Source organism: Carassius auratus, chromosome 22 (assembly GCF_003368295.1).
Source record: "Carassius auratus strain Wakin chromosome 22, ASM336829v1, whole genome shotgun sequence".
NCBI lineage: Eukaryota > Metazoa > Chordata > Actinopteri > Cypriniformes > Cyprinidae > Carassius > Carassius auratus.
This window is the reverse complement of record NC_039264.1, coordinates 1,088,660-1,103,165: the sequence shown is the minus strand read 5'-3', so window position 1 is coordinate 1,103,165 and position 14,506 is coordinate 1,088,660.

Sequence of the window (14,506 nt, the reverse complement as noted above, 5' to 3'; positions counted from 1 at the left end):
TCTGGGCCTGGTGCTTTTCTTCTTTTGTTCTTCTTGAAGACCTGGCGCACATCATCTTCACAGATTTGAAGAACAGGAGGTGTGGAGGGTGGGATTGCAGGATGTGTTAATGGTTGTCTAGGGAGATAGTCAGAATGGGTATTGGGGGTTTCAAATCTGCAATAAAACTCATTCAGGTCGTTAGCAAGTCGTTGATTAGCCTCAGTGCTAGGGGATGGTGTCTTGCAGTTCGTGATGGCTCTTAGACCTCTCCACACTGAAGTTGAGTCGTTGGAAGAAAACTGGTCTTCCAACTTTTTAGCGTAGGTCTTTTTAGCTGCTTTGATCTCTTTGTTCAGTGTGTTCCTGGCCTGATTGTACAAGACCCTGTCCCCATTTCTGTAGGCATCCTCTTTGGCCTGACGAAGATGTCTGAGTTTTACTGTAAACCATGGCTTATCATTGTTGAATGTTAAATAAGTCCTGGTAGGAATGCATACATCCTCACAGAAACTGATATATGATGTTACAGTCTCTGTGAGTTCGTCCAGATCGGTGGTAGCAGCTTCAAAAACACTCCAATCAGTGAGGTCAAAACAAGATTGTAAATCCTGCTCTGTTTCGCTGGTCCATCTCTTCACAGTCCTTACTACAGGTTTAGCAGATTTAAGTTTCTGCTTGTAGGTCAGTATAAGATGAACCAGACAGTGATCAGAACGTCCCAAAGCTGCTCGTGGAACAGAGTGATATGCATCCTTTATTGTGGTGTAGCAGTGATCCAATATATTACTGTCTCTGGTGGGACATGTAACATGCTGTCTGTATTTTGGCAGTTCACGGGAGAGATTGGCTTTGTCAAAGTCCCCAAGAATGATTAAAACAGAGTCTGGGTGTTGTTGTTCTGTGTCTGTGATCTGATCAGCGAGTTTCTGTAAAGCTGAGCCCACATGCGCTTGCGGATGGATGTAAACACTGACCAGAATGAACGAATGAAACTCCCGCGGTGAATAGAACGGCTTGCAGTTGACAAACTGCATTTCTAGATCAGGACAGCACATCTTCTTTAACACAGTTACATCTGTACACCACCGTTTATTGATGTAAAAGCATGTCCCGCCACCGCGCGATTTCCCAGTTGATTCTGATTCGCGATCCGCTCTAAACAGCTGAAAGCCTGGCAGATGGAGCGCGCTGTCTGGTATGGCGTCATTCAGCCAAGTTTCCGTGAAACACAGAGCAGCAGAGTGAGAGAAATCCTTATTTGTCCGAGAGAGCAGAAGGAGTTCGTCTGTTTTGTTGGGTAGAGAGCGGAGATTTGCAAGATGGATGCTAGGCAACGGCGTTCGAAATCCGCCCTTCCTGAGTCTGACGAGCGCTCCCGCTCGCTTCCCCCGTCTGCGCGTCCTGAAGCGTTTGATCAGCGCCGCCGCTCCTCCGATAACAACGTTCAGTAAAACGTCTGAATAATTAAAATCCGGTAAAAGATCTTGTGGTGTGTTCTGCCGAATGTTCAGCAGTTCATCCCTGGTGAAACTGATCGTGTTTGTTAAACAAAAAACAGGAAAAACGAACAAAAACAGCACAAACACTGGAGAGCCAAGCACTGAAGCAGCCATGTGCGGCGCCATCGAGTGAAACATCGTGCTTCTAATAATCCCTTCTGCATGTGATTTTAGGCCAATTAGTGCTTAACTCAGACCTCTTCAAACTCAGATCTTAAATCTCACACCCCACACCCATTCTGACCTTTTCTCCATGGATCCATTACACACAGATTAATTCATCTGCATATTAACATAATCCAGCTCAATACTGGACAAATCACACACTTCATTATTTACTGCACTAAATCAATTACAAGCAGAACTTGTAAACCGTAAAAATAAAGCAGAAATACTGACTATGAAAAGATCATTTTTAAACACTTCAACTCTAATGTTGCACACATTTATCAGCTGTGATACTTACTCATCTCGTCATAGATCTTATCTTCATGTCACAGCAACACACAGAAACTGAGAAATAAGGAGATTATTAGTGAATGAATAGATGAATATATCAGAGACACTGAGAAGATATTGTGTGATTCTTTCTTAATGTTCATTTAGTTCAGGAAGTGATAATTCTGTTTTAAACAAAAATAAATGTGTTAATTATTATATGCAGTCAAACATAAGTAGAACTTGTGGTTAAAATAAATGTAAAATATAAACTATTATAATTATGTATTTAAACTCTGTGCACAACAAAGATAATTTGTCTATTTCTGTATCAGCTGTAATACTGCTTCTGCTCATCTTCATGTCACAGAAACACACAGAAACAGAAATAAAGAGATTATAAGTGAATGAACAGATGAATATGTCAGAAACACTGAGAAGATACAGTTTGATGTTTTATGTGCTTCTAATAATCCCTTCTGCATGTGGATAACTTCTGTAACAATATGTAACAATGTTCAACAATGTTATGTGTGAAAGGGAGTTAAGGCTGAGTAAAAGCTGTAATTCACAGCATTCTTTAATCTTGGTCAATGTTCATTTAAACAGTTTAATGTTAGTTCAGCTAACAGAAATGCATGAAGCATTTCTTGAAGTTGGTCAGCTGTTCCAAGTTTGTATGCACATCCAACTGCTTCATCTACAGTAATGCTGAGCTGTATATGAGGTTCGACTTAATACACTCATGTTGTTGCACCTTGGAGAATGTGAGTTCATGAGAGATGTCTTTGTCTCCCTGTAACCGTCTTGCCAATTTCTCACTGCGGTATTCAGGATTAGGAAAACCTTGATTTTCCAATGTCTTCATGTACAAGTTGCACATGGATCTTAGCTGGACAACCTCTTTGCATTCAATCACATTCCTAAGAATGTAATCCTTTATAACACAATATGACTTGTTATGTGCTGCTATCTTCTGGGCCTTCAGGCTGTCAGTGTTGTCTGCTGCCTTTTCTACTCTCTCCCTTCCACGCTCATGGGTTTGGTACTCTGTGTTGAAGTTGTTTCTGCATTATGGATGATACTTAGCTTCCATTGCAAATAGGTCCTTGCCCTGCACCTTGCAATAAAGAGCCTCTTTCTTTAATTCCTGTACCCTAGATTCAATAACTTTCCAGCCTGGTTCCTTGTGTTTCCAACTCTGAAACTTTGTAAGCTCTTCAGTCTTGCCCTTGAACTTGGATTTTGCTTTGTCACAGAAAATGCACTGATTGGGAAACAAGAAGGAACATCTTCTTGGAGCTCCTTCAGATTGAACTGACAGTGATTTGACATGGCGCCTTTGACTTTGACACTTGTAAACAATCTACACTCACCTAAAGGATTATTAGGTACACCTGTTCAATTTCTCATTAATGCAATTATCTAATCAACCAATCACAAGGCAGTTGCTTCAATGTATTTATGGGTGTGGTCCTGGTCAAGACAATCTCTTGAACTCCAAACTGAATGTCAGAATGTGAAAGAAAGGTGATTTAAGCAATTTTGAGCGTGGCATGGTTGTTGGTGCCAGACGGGCCGGTCTGAGTATTTCACAATCTGCTCAGTTACTTGGATTTTCACGGGCAACCATTTCTAGGGTTTACAAAGAATGGTGTGAAAAGGGAAAAACATCCAGTATGCGGCAGTCCTGTGGGCGAAAATGCCTTGTTGATGCTAGAGGTCAGAGGAGAATGGGCCGACTGATTCAAGCTGATAGAAGAGCAACTTTGACTGAAATAACCACTCGTTACAACCGAGGTATGCAGCAAAGCATTTGTGAAGTCACAACATGCACAACCTTGAGGCGGATGGGCTACAACAGCAGAAGACCCCACCGGGTACCACTCATCTAGGAAAAAGTACCACTACAAATAGGAAAAAGAAGCTACAATTTGCATGAGCTCACCAAAATTGGACCGTTGAAGACTGGAAAAATGTTGCCTGGTCTGATGAGTCTCGATTTCTGTTGAGACATTCAGATGGTACAGTCAGAATTTGGCGTAAACAGAATGAGAACATGGATCCATCATGCCTTGTTACCACTAGGCTGGCTGGCTGGTGGTGGTGTAATAGTGTGGGGGATGTTTTCTTGGCACACTTTAGGTCCCTTAGTGCCAATTGGGCATCATTTAAACACCACCGCCTACCTGAGCATTTGTTTCTGACCATGTCCATCCCTTAATGACCAGCATGTACCATCCTCCGATGGCTACTTCCAGCAGGATAATGCACCATGTCACAAAGCTTGAATCATTTCAAATTGGTTTCTTGAACATGACAATGAGTTCACTGTACTAAAATGGCCCCCACAGTCACCAGATCTCAACCCAATCTTTGGTATGTGGTGGAACGGGAGCTTCGTGCCCTGGATGTGCATCTCACAAATCTCCATCAACTGTAAGATGCTATCCTATCAATATGGGCCAACATCTCTAAAGAAAGCTTTCAGCACCTTGTTGAATCAATGCCACATATAATTAAGGCCGTTCTGAATGTGAAAGGGGGTCAAACACAGTGTTAGTATCGTGTTCCTAATAATCCTTTAGGTGAGTGTATTTTCCCTGTAAAGCTTTTATAGCAGTATTGGTGATAGCAAATTGTATCCAAAGACATGTTCTCAAATTTCAATGGAACCTGTTCACAAATATCCCTCATTTGGTATGGTGAACTGACGTCTCATATCTCATATACTGTGTAGATATGATAGCTTCTCGCTTGCCCTCCCCACCTGCATGTGTTGAGTGTTGTAAAATTACCATACTCAGAAAGAGTTGAGACATGTAAAATACGTGTTAGGGAACGAATCCTCTTTGGAGGCACTTCAGCTGTGTTACAATGTTTAATTTTCCCCTTGGTAAGTATGTATGAAGTATTGAGCCTGAAAAAAAAAAAACTTTAGCTAGTAGATACCAACTAAGCTACCAACACTGCTAGTCAAGAATACAGATTCGATTTCCGAAAGCCTGTGATAATAGTAAAAACTGTTGAAAAATCACTTTAAGTTACGACTACAAAGGTATATCTTATAGTTTCAAATACTTACTGAAATTTTTCCAAAAGAGAGAGCAGTGGGAGATGGCGATCTGCAGGTATGAACCGACGACCACCAACTGCCAACTGCAAAGCCCCAAAAATCTAAAACTTGCAGTTTATGCTCAGTCAACTTTTTGGACCTTTTTGGATTTTTTTCTGTAGTTATTTATTTATTTATTTTATTTATTTATTTAAGCTAATTTGCTTTGTTTTGTTAACTTCAAAAGTAAAACTATTTTAAATATCTTCAGGTTCAGTATAGGTGAAGTAAAAGGTTCAAATAAATCCTATTTCAGGCTGTTAAGTATAATAAAAATGCTGTCAAATGAACTTTTTTTGCTCTTTTTGACCACAGATGGTCAAGATTTTATAAAACATGACAAATAACAATTTCTGGGGTCAGAATTGTATTGAAAAATGTGTCCATTTGTCTTTTGTGAGTTGTTTAAATCAAAAGTTACGCCACTTTAAATAATATTTAGATTTTTCGGGTTTGGTGCAAAGGGTTAAAAATTAAGCATTTTGGACATTATTTCAGCTTGGTACCCAATTGAATCTTATAATAAACACTTGAATGATAAATAAATAATATGTTGTGGAAAAAAAAAATCACCCTATGCGCTTGAGAAATGAAAAAATAGTTGATCCTCTATACATCTTTGGCCATTTTTTGCTATTTTTGTCCAGAAATAAGGTCAATATGTTGTCAAATGTCAAAAATAACCATTCCATTAAATTCCTGGGGTCAGAATTGTATGGGAAAATGTGTTCATTTGTCTCTGTATGTTGTTTACTTCTAATGATATGCCACTTTCTATATCACTTTTAGATTTTTCAGGTTCCGGTCGGGTGCAGCAAAGGGTTAAAAAAGAACCCCTTTGGGACATTATTTCAGCTTGGCACCTGGCAGATTATGAAAATAGACACTTTAAGGATTTAAAAAAATCAGGTGGCATAAAAAAAGCCGGGGGGTGCGCGTGGACCCCTATTTCCATCTAGACTAGTTGAAAAAATTAAAAAATAAATCAGGTTTCAAGATTCAAAATTCATTTAGTTTAGTATTTTTGTCACAGTGTGGATAGAGACACGGAGAGAGTTGAGTCATGGATCTATTTGTAAAGGTGTGTATTTTATGAATGGAAATAATGGAGAAAACAAGGACCAGTTGGGACTAATCAATTAACAAACCAGTTACTCAAATATAACTAAAAAAACTCAAAACAGATACGTGCTGAACTAACAACTGTAAGAAATGTAGCAGATGCTCTCTGGTAGATCAACAGTTTTAGTCTGATAGGTAGAATCTAGCTGATAGTTATGTTAAAATATTTTCTTTTCAAGTGCTAAAAATAATCTTTCAGCTGTAAGAATGACTTCTCAGTCGGTCAGTCAGCTGCTTTCTTTGCCTTGATTTCAGTCAGAACATATATATTCACATGATTGTCACCATATATGGTTGATTGGAGGCATTTCTGAATACAGATGACCATGAATGAACCTAACGAGCTTGATGCTTAAGAACATGTGGGAGTTATCAACAATGATTACTTACTGGTGTGCATAAGAACTGTGTGCACATGTTTGAGAAATACAGATTTATTTGTGCATACACCAACCCTCTTACGGACACCTTGGCAATTGAATCGCCATTGGGTAGTACATTTTTTTGTTTACTCGCCAGACTGATACATATATACTTAATCTATCTTTCTATCTCTCTCTCTGTGTGTGGTGTGAGAGAGATAAAGCGACAGTATGAGGGGCCGTAGAAGCCATAATTCATTCTGGCACTCTCACACACTTACGTTCTCCTTTCACATGCATACATTTCTACTCTCTCTCACACACATACATTCTCCTTTCACACACATACATTCTCCTTACACAGACATACATTTTTTGCTTTTACACACATGCATTCTCCTTTTACATATATGTATTTCTACCTTTTTTTTGGTATTAATTACTTCCTGTTTAAGCAGGAAGTCACTCTCAGACCAGGAAATACATGTGCAAGACTTGCTCAGCTCTCCCTCACAATTTTACAGTGATGCTATTCAAAGTCATCCTGTTTTCTTTTTAAGTACATATTTTAAGTTTTTAACATATCATTATGTAACCTACATGTTCTACAGATCTGTGTGTTAGATTTCACTGAAGAGTTGTTCTGTTACCAGTCAAAACAGATATTTTCTGACAGGATCTGGATTTTAATTATCTGGCGTGGAGGCATGATCTAACAATATGGACTAAATACACTTCATCATAAAGCAGAATATATAGCTCTGTTGTTGATCGAGTTGCTACTTTGTGTCTCAAACAAAACTCAGATTTGATGTCATGATCTCTGTATCAACCTGGAATCTTATACACAGATGAACTGTGCACTTACTTTCAGAAGCTGAATAAAGCGGTCAGTCAGATCAGATGGAGAACTAAGAGTTTATCCAGTAATATTAATCTGTGCTGATGCTGCTATGAATGTATCTATGCAATATTACTAGACTTACCTGTTACATTATTAAATGACAAATCTTTTCTTTTATCTTTCTTAAATTGCACAATGTGCTGACAAGTTTATGATATAAGATCCTGCAGATGTTTCACGCTGTATTTATAATTATACAATCATTTTACTATTTATCTGTGTATTATCTTTGTCAAACCTCTAAGTTTCTTTTTATGTTACTTTGGAGATGTTTGATTAGTACTATCTTTAGTATTTCCGTATTAATGGTGTTTCTTTTGTAATGTGGTTTAATATTGAATATCACATCACACTCCTGAAAAACATGCAGAAAAAAAGCTGTTGAGATCAAACTCAATCATAATATCTGCAGAAACTGTGTGTAAACAGAGACACAGCTCACAGTAGATCTCTATCTGCCCTTCATCTGTTATTAACTTAACAGTAATCAGACTTACCCATACACCTCTTGCAGCAATAGTAAATCAAATAAGCTGCAGCACCCATCAGAACACCAACAATAACAATCTCTGCTACAGCAGCTGAAGACTGACATGGATCTGGAACAGATAAAGAGAGACAGTCATTATGAGAAACACTAGAATCATCAGCACTGATGGCTTCAGAAAAACTGCCTGTTACATCTTTCTTACATTCAGCTACATGTCTGTTACTTTGATCATGTTGTTTTCTGTGGGGCATAAAGTTATTCTTCCTGCAGGAGGTGCTTCAAGACTCAGAAAGACTAAGGCCGGGTTCACACCGCAAGCTGCAGCAGAGCGAAAGCAGCGCGTTAGCAGCAGCGCGTGCCTATTTTGCTTTCACACCGGCAGCGGAGGCAGCGCGCAACTGAACAGCGGATTTTGGACAGAGTACTTTATAATGGTTTCCATTTAAAATGCATTTAAATAAAACGATTTGGCAAGAAGCTTTTTTAATTAATAAGTCAATTGTAACTTTCATTGCATCTTTGTTTTACTGTCTTTGTTTTCCGTGCAGTAGCTACGTGTTGTTGATAGAAGAAAGGCCATCGCGCTATATTTGTTATTAAGGAGACTATGAAAAAGACGCAGACTTTGGGGTCATCCCATTAACCGACGTAGGAGAGAATATTACCATATTACCATCTTGCCACTCCGTTTGTTTGCAAGCAAATTTACCAAAGGACACCCTGAAAACCAATTTAATACACCGTTTTAAATTCTGTCTATTGTAAATGGTTCACAGCCTGACTACCTACAAAAAAAAAAAAAAAAAAAAAAAAATTATTATATATATATATATATATATGAATTTTAATATCATACATTTTTAATGTAATTTGCTAAAAACACAGTAGATATCATTAATGCAAATTTTGGGCAAAATAACTTTTTCGTGTCAGTACATGTGTATTTTTGCCATGATCATTGTCACTTTATCTTCTATACATATTATTTTATATTAATTTTCTTTCCTAATATACTCCATTTCTTGTTAAAACACCCTAGATTTGCTTATTTTGTGCATTTAGAGGAGTTTTTGTGTGAAATCATATTTATTTTGTCAATCAAAGGTGTATTTTTACTTTAACTGAGTGTAAGCAGCGCAGCAAAAATAGACCTAGCGCCGAAACGATCGCGGCACTGCTGCTTCTGCACTGCTTCTGCAACACTCTGCCGCGCAGCCTCTGCGTGCGGTGTGAACACTCTGTTAACATAAGCACCGAAAAAAATACGCGCTGCTTCTGCTCTGCTGCAGCTATCGGTGTGAACCCGGCCTAAGGGTGCTTCACACCTGCCTCTGTTAGTTCGGTTGAATCGTACCAGAGTTCGTTTCCCCCTTTGGTGCGCCTCGATTGGGCAGGTGAGAAAGCAGCAATCGCACTCGGGTGCGGACTAAAAGCGGACCAAACAAGCTTACCGAGACCTGCTTGAAGAGGTGGTCTCGGTACGCTTTCAAACGAACTCTGGAGCAGTACGTTTCTGGTGATCCGACCTCGAACAGACCCAACTGCAAAAAGTACTGATCATTTTTGGACTAAACCAGCTGCCGTAGTCAGCTGCTCTGTGCATTATGGGATGAGGAAGTGTTTGTTGACAGTTTGCACTTTAGCATGGCAGCTTGTGGATTGATGCACGCCTCCGCTTGAAGTTACGAGCGATGCCCGCTCGCCGTTTGCAGTGCATTAGAACATTGTTTTCAAGCCGCATCCGCGCTTCATTATAGAAATGTATTGTTTGCATATTGTGGTGTATACAAACAATGTAATAGATCAGTGGTTTTCAACCTGTGGGTCGCGATGGTATTGCAGGTGGGCCGCCAATTACTATTAAAATAAATAATAATATTGTTAATATATGTAAAAATGTCTAAGTCATAACATAATAACATCATTTCATATATATAATTAAATAAGCCCGAGTTATTTTCTGTTCATTGCCAGTTCATTCTAGTTCATATAAAATCACGATGCGTGATTTCTAAATCGCTTTATAGCACGATTTTCCGCGGCCCTGACCTCCCGCAGTATGCCATCCGATCTAATCAGAATGCAACGCGCCTAGCGCGAAAACAGAACAGACTGGGAATATGCCTACGTAACTCCAGGTTCACACACTCTGTCTGTGATGCGCCTTTTTTCTGAGCCCATGTTAACGGATCAAAGCGTTCACACTGCACGCGGAAAAAGGCTAGAAATAAAAACGTGTGAAAATAATTAATATCTAGCACATGAGCATAGAGAGAGTTGTGAGTGCACAGGATGCAGTTTGAGCAGAAGAGACAGGTTTTAAGTGCGTGCACTCTCTCTAGGCGAGAGCAGCGTCTATCTGAGTAGGCGCATCTGGTTTTGAGACAAAGCAAAGGAAATCTGCGTGTGGACAGATTCGCGCTGGCGCATTAATTTAATGTGCTTTCGCGTTACAGTAATGCGCTCTCTCTGCACCGCATACACATACTATATACGCACTGCTGATGGAGTACTTGTGAACCTGTATAATGTATAACAAATCTATTTCAACACCTGAGGCACCACTACAATGAGCTCTATGACCAATGCATTGCAAAAAAAATAAAAAGTCCCTGGACACAAGATTTATTTATTTATATATTTTTTGCCATAAGTCTAGAAATTTTGTTACACCTTTACTTAGTGGTTATTTTGACTTATGTCTGTTCTAGAGATGTTACAACTTTTTGATAAAGCTCTAATTGGTTTTCTTTTGGAAAAATGTTTCAAATTCATCCTGAATGCATTTAACTGCGGTCAAGCCAGCCGCCAAGTAGAAAAGCACGGTCAATCTAGCCGCCACGTTATTTCCAGGGTCGCGTATAAACTGCGTATTACGGTAATACCGTCAGAGAACTGATCTGAATGCAGTGCTCTTCCAGCGAACGCTACTTTTTTTCCCCAACACACAGCCGTTACTGTCTGATGCTGAATACCAAAATAAAAACCCTCTAATACTCATATTATAAAATAAGAACAATAATATATGCTTGCTGCATCTCTACATTCGAAAAGCTATAAAAATAAAAGTTCTAGAATGCACAGACCGGTTCCACCTCAGATAGAAAGTACAGTGTCAGCTGCATGCTGCTGCATCTACTTTCAAAAATATATAAAAATAAAAGTTATAGATTGCACAGACCACTTTCACCTCAGATTGAGAGTACACCTTACCACAAAGTCAGCTGCATCGTTTCAGGACAGTCTGATGTGTACTTACAAAATAAGAGCCCCCCCAAATATCATAAATGAGATGCTGCATCTCTACATTCAAAAATCTATAAAAATTTAAGTTATAGATTGCACAGGCCACTTTCACCCCAGATTGAGAGTACATCATCCCACAATGTCAGCTGCATCGTTTCAGAACAGTCTGATGTGGAATTACAAAATAGAAGCCTCCCAAATCTCAAAAATAAGCTGCTGCATCTCTAATTTCAAAAATCTATAAAAATAAAAGTTATAGATTGCACAGACCACTTTCACCTCAGATTGAGAGTACACCTTGCCACAGTGTCAGCTGCATCGTTTCAGGACAGTCTGATGTGTAATTACAAAATAAGAGCCTCCCAAATCTAAAAAAAAAAAACTGCTGCATCTCTACTTTCAAAAATGTATATAAAAAAACAGTTATAGATTGCACAGGCCACTTTCACCGCAGATTGAGAGTACACCTTGCCACAATGTCAGCTGCATCGATTTAGGACAGTCTGATGTGTAATTACAAAATAAAAGCCTCCCAAATATCATAAATGAGATGCTACATCTCTAATTTCAAAAATCTATAAAAATTAAAGTTATACATTGCACAGACCACTTTCACCTCAGATTGAGAGTGCACCTTACCATAAATGCAGCTGCATCGTTTCAGGACAGTCTGATGTGTAATTACAAAATAAGAGCCTCACAAATCTAAAAAAAAAGCTGCTGCATCTCTACTTTCAAAAATGTATATTAAAAAAGTTATAGATGGCACAGGCCACTTTCACCTCAGATTGAGAGAACACCTTACCACAATATCAGCTGCAACGTTTCAGGACTGTCTGATGTGGAATTACAAAATAAGAGCCCCCAAATATCATAAACGAAATGCTACATCTCTATTTTCAAAAATCTATAAAAATTCAAGTTATAGATTGCACAGACCACTTTAACCTCAGATTGAGAGTACACCTTCCCACAATATAAACTGCATCGTTTCAGGAGTGTCTGATGTGGAATTACAAAATAAGAGCCCCCCAACTATCATAAATGAAATGCTACACCTCTATTTTCAAAAATCTATAAAAGTTAAAGTTATAGATTGCACAGACCACTTTCACCTCAGATTGAGAGTACACCATCCCACAATGTCAGCTGAATCGTTTCAGAACAGTCTGATGTGGAATTACAAAATAGGAGCCTCCCAAATCTCAAAAATAAGTTGCTGCATCTCTACATTTCAAAATCTATAAAAAGAAAAGTTGTAGATTGCACAGACCACTTTCACCGCAGATTGAGAGTACACCTTGCCACAATGTCAGCTGCATCGTTTCAGGACTGTCTGATGTGTAATTACAGAATAAGAGCCCCCCAAATATCATAAATGAGATGATGCATCTCTACATTCAAAAATCTATAAAAATAAAAGTTAGATTGCACAGGCCACTTTCATCTCAGATTGAGAGTACACCATCCCACAATATCAGCTGCATCGTTTCAGGACTGTCTGATATGGAATTACAAAATAAGAGCCCCCCAAATACCATAAATGAGATGCTTCATCTCTATTTTCAAAAATCTATAAAAATTCAAGTTATACATTGCACAGACCATTTTCACCTCAGATTGAGAGTACACCTTACCATAATATCAGCTGCATCGTTTCAGGCGTGTCTGATGTGAAATTACAAAATAAGAGCCCCCCGAATATCATAAATGAGATGCCACATCTCTATTTTTAAAAATCTATAAAAATTCAAGATATACATTGCACAGACCACTTTCACCTCAGATTGAGAGTACACATTCCCACAATATCAGCTGCATCGTTTCAGGCCTTCTGATGTGTACTTACAAAATAAGATAAGAGCCCCCCCAAATATCATAAATGAGATGCTGCATCTCTACATTCAAAAATCTATAAAAATTAAAGTTATACATTGCACAGACCACTTTCACCTCAGATTGAGAGTACACCTTACCACAAAGTCAGCTGCATCGTTTCAGGACAGTATGATGTGTACTTACAAAATAAGAGCCACCCCAAATATCATAAATGAGATGCTGCATCTCTACATTCAAAAATCTATAAAAATTTTAGTTATAGATTGCACAGGCCACTTTCACCTCAGATTGAGAGTACACCTTGCCACAATGTCAGCTGCATCGTTTCAGGACGGTCTGATGTGGGATTACAAAATAAGAGCCTTCCAAATCTCATAAACAAGCTGCTTCATCTCTACTTTCAAAATTATATATTTAAAAAAGTTATAGATTGCACAGGCCACTTTCAACTCAGATTGAGAGTACACCTTGCCACAATGTCAGCTGGATCGTTTCAGGACTGTCTGATGTGTAATTACAAAATAAGAGCCTCCAAAATCTCATAAATAAGATGCTGCATCTCTAGATTCAAAAATGTATATTAAAAAAAGTTATAGATTGCACAGGCCAATTTCACCTCAGATTTAGAGTACACCTTGCCAAAATGTCAGCTGCATCGTTTCAGGACAGTCTGATGTGTAATTACAAAATAAGAGCCTCCCAAATCTCATAAATAAGATGCTGCATCTCTAGATTCAAAAATGTATATTAAAAAAAAAGTTATAGATTGCACAGGCCAATTTCACCTCAGATTTAGAGTACACCTAGCCAAAATGTCAGCTGCATCGTTTCAGGACGGTCTGATATGTAATTACAAAATAAGAGCCTCTCAAATCTCATAAACAATCTGCTTCATCTCTACTTTCAAAATTATATATTTAAAAAAGTTATACATTGCACAGACCACTTTCACCTCAGATTGAGAGTACACCTTACCACAATGTCAGCTGCATCGTTTCAGGACGGTCTGATATGTAATTACAAAATAAGAGCCTCTCAAATCTCATAAACAAGCTGCTTCAGCTCTACGTTCAAAATTATATATGAAAAAAAATTATAGATTGCACAGGCCACTTTCACCTCAGATTGAGGGTACACCTTACCACAATGTCAGCTGCATCGTTTCAGGACAGTCTGATGTGTAATTACAAAATAAGAGCCGCTCAAATATCATAAATGAGATGCTACAACTATATAAGAAAATCTATAAAAATTAAAGTTATACATTGCACAGACCACTTTCACCTCAGATTGAGAGTACACCTTACCACAATGTCAGCTGCATCGTTTCAGGACGGTCTGATGTGGAATTACAAAATAAGAGCCTCTCAAATCTCATAAATGAGATGCTGCATCTCTATATTAGAAAATCTATAAAAATTAAAGTTATAGATTGCACAGGCCACTTTCACCTCAAATTGAGAGTACATCTTGCCACAATGTCAGCTGCATCGTTTCAGGACGGTCTGA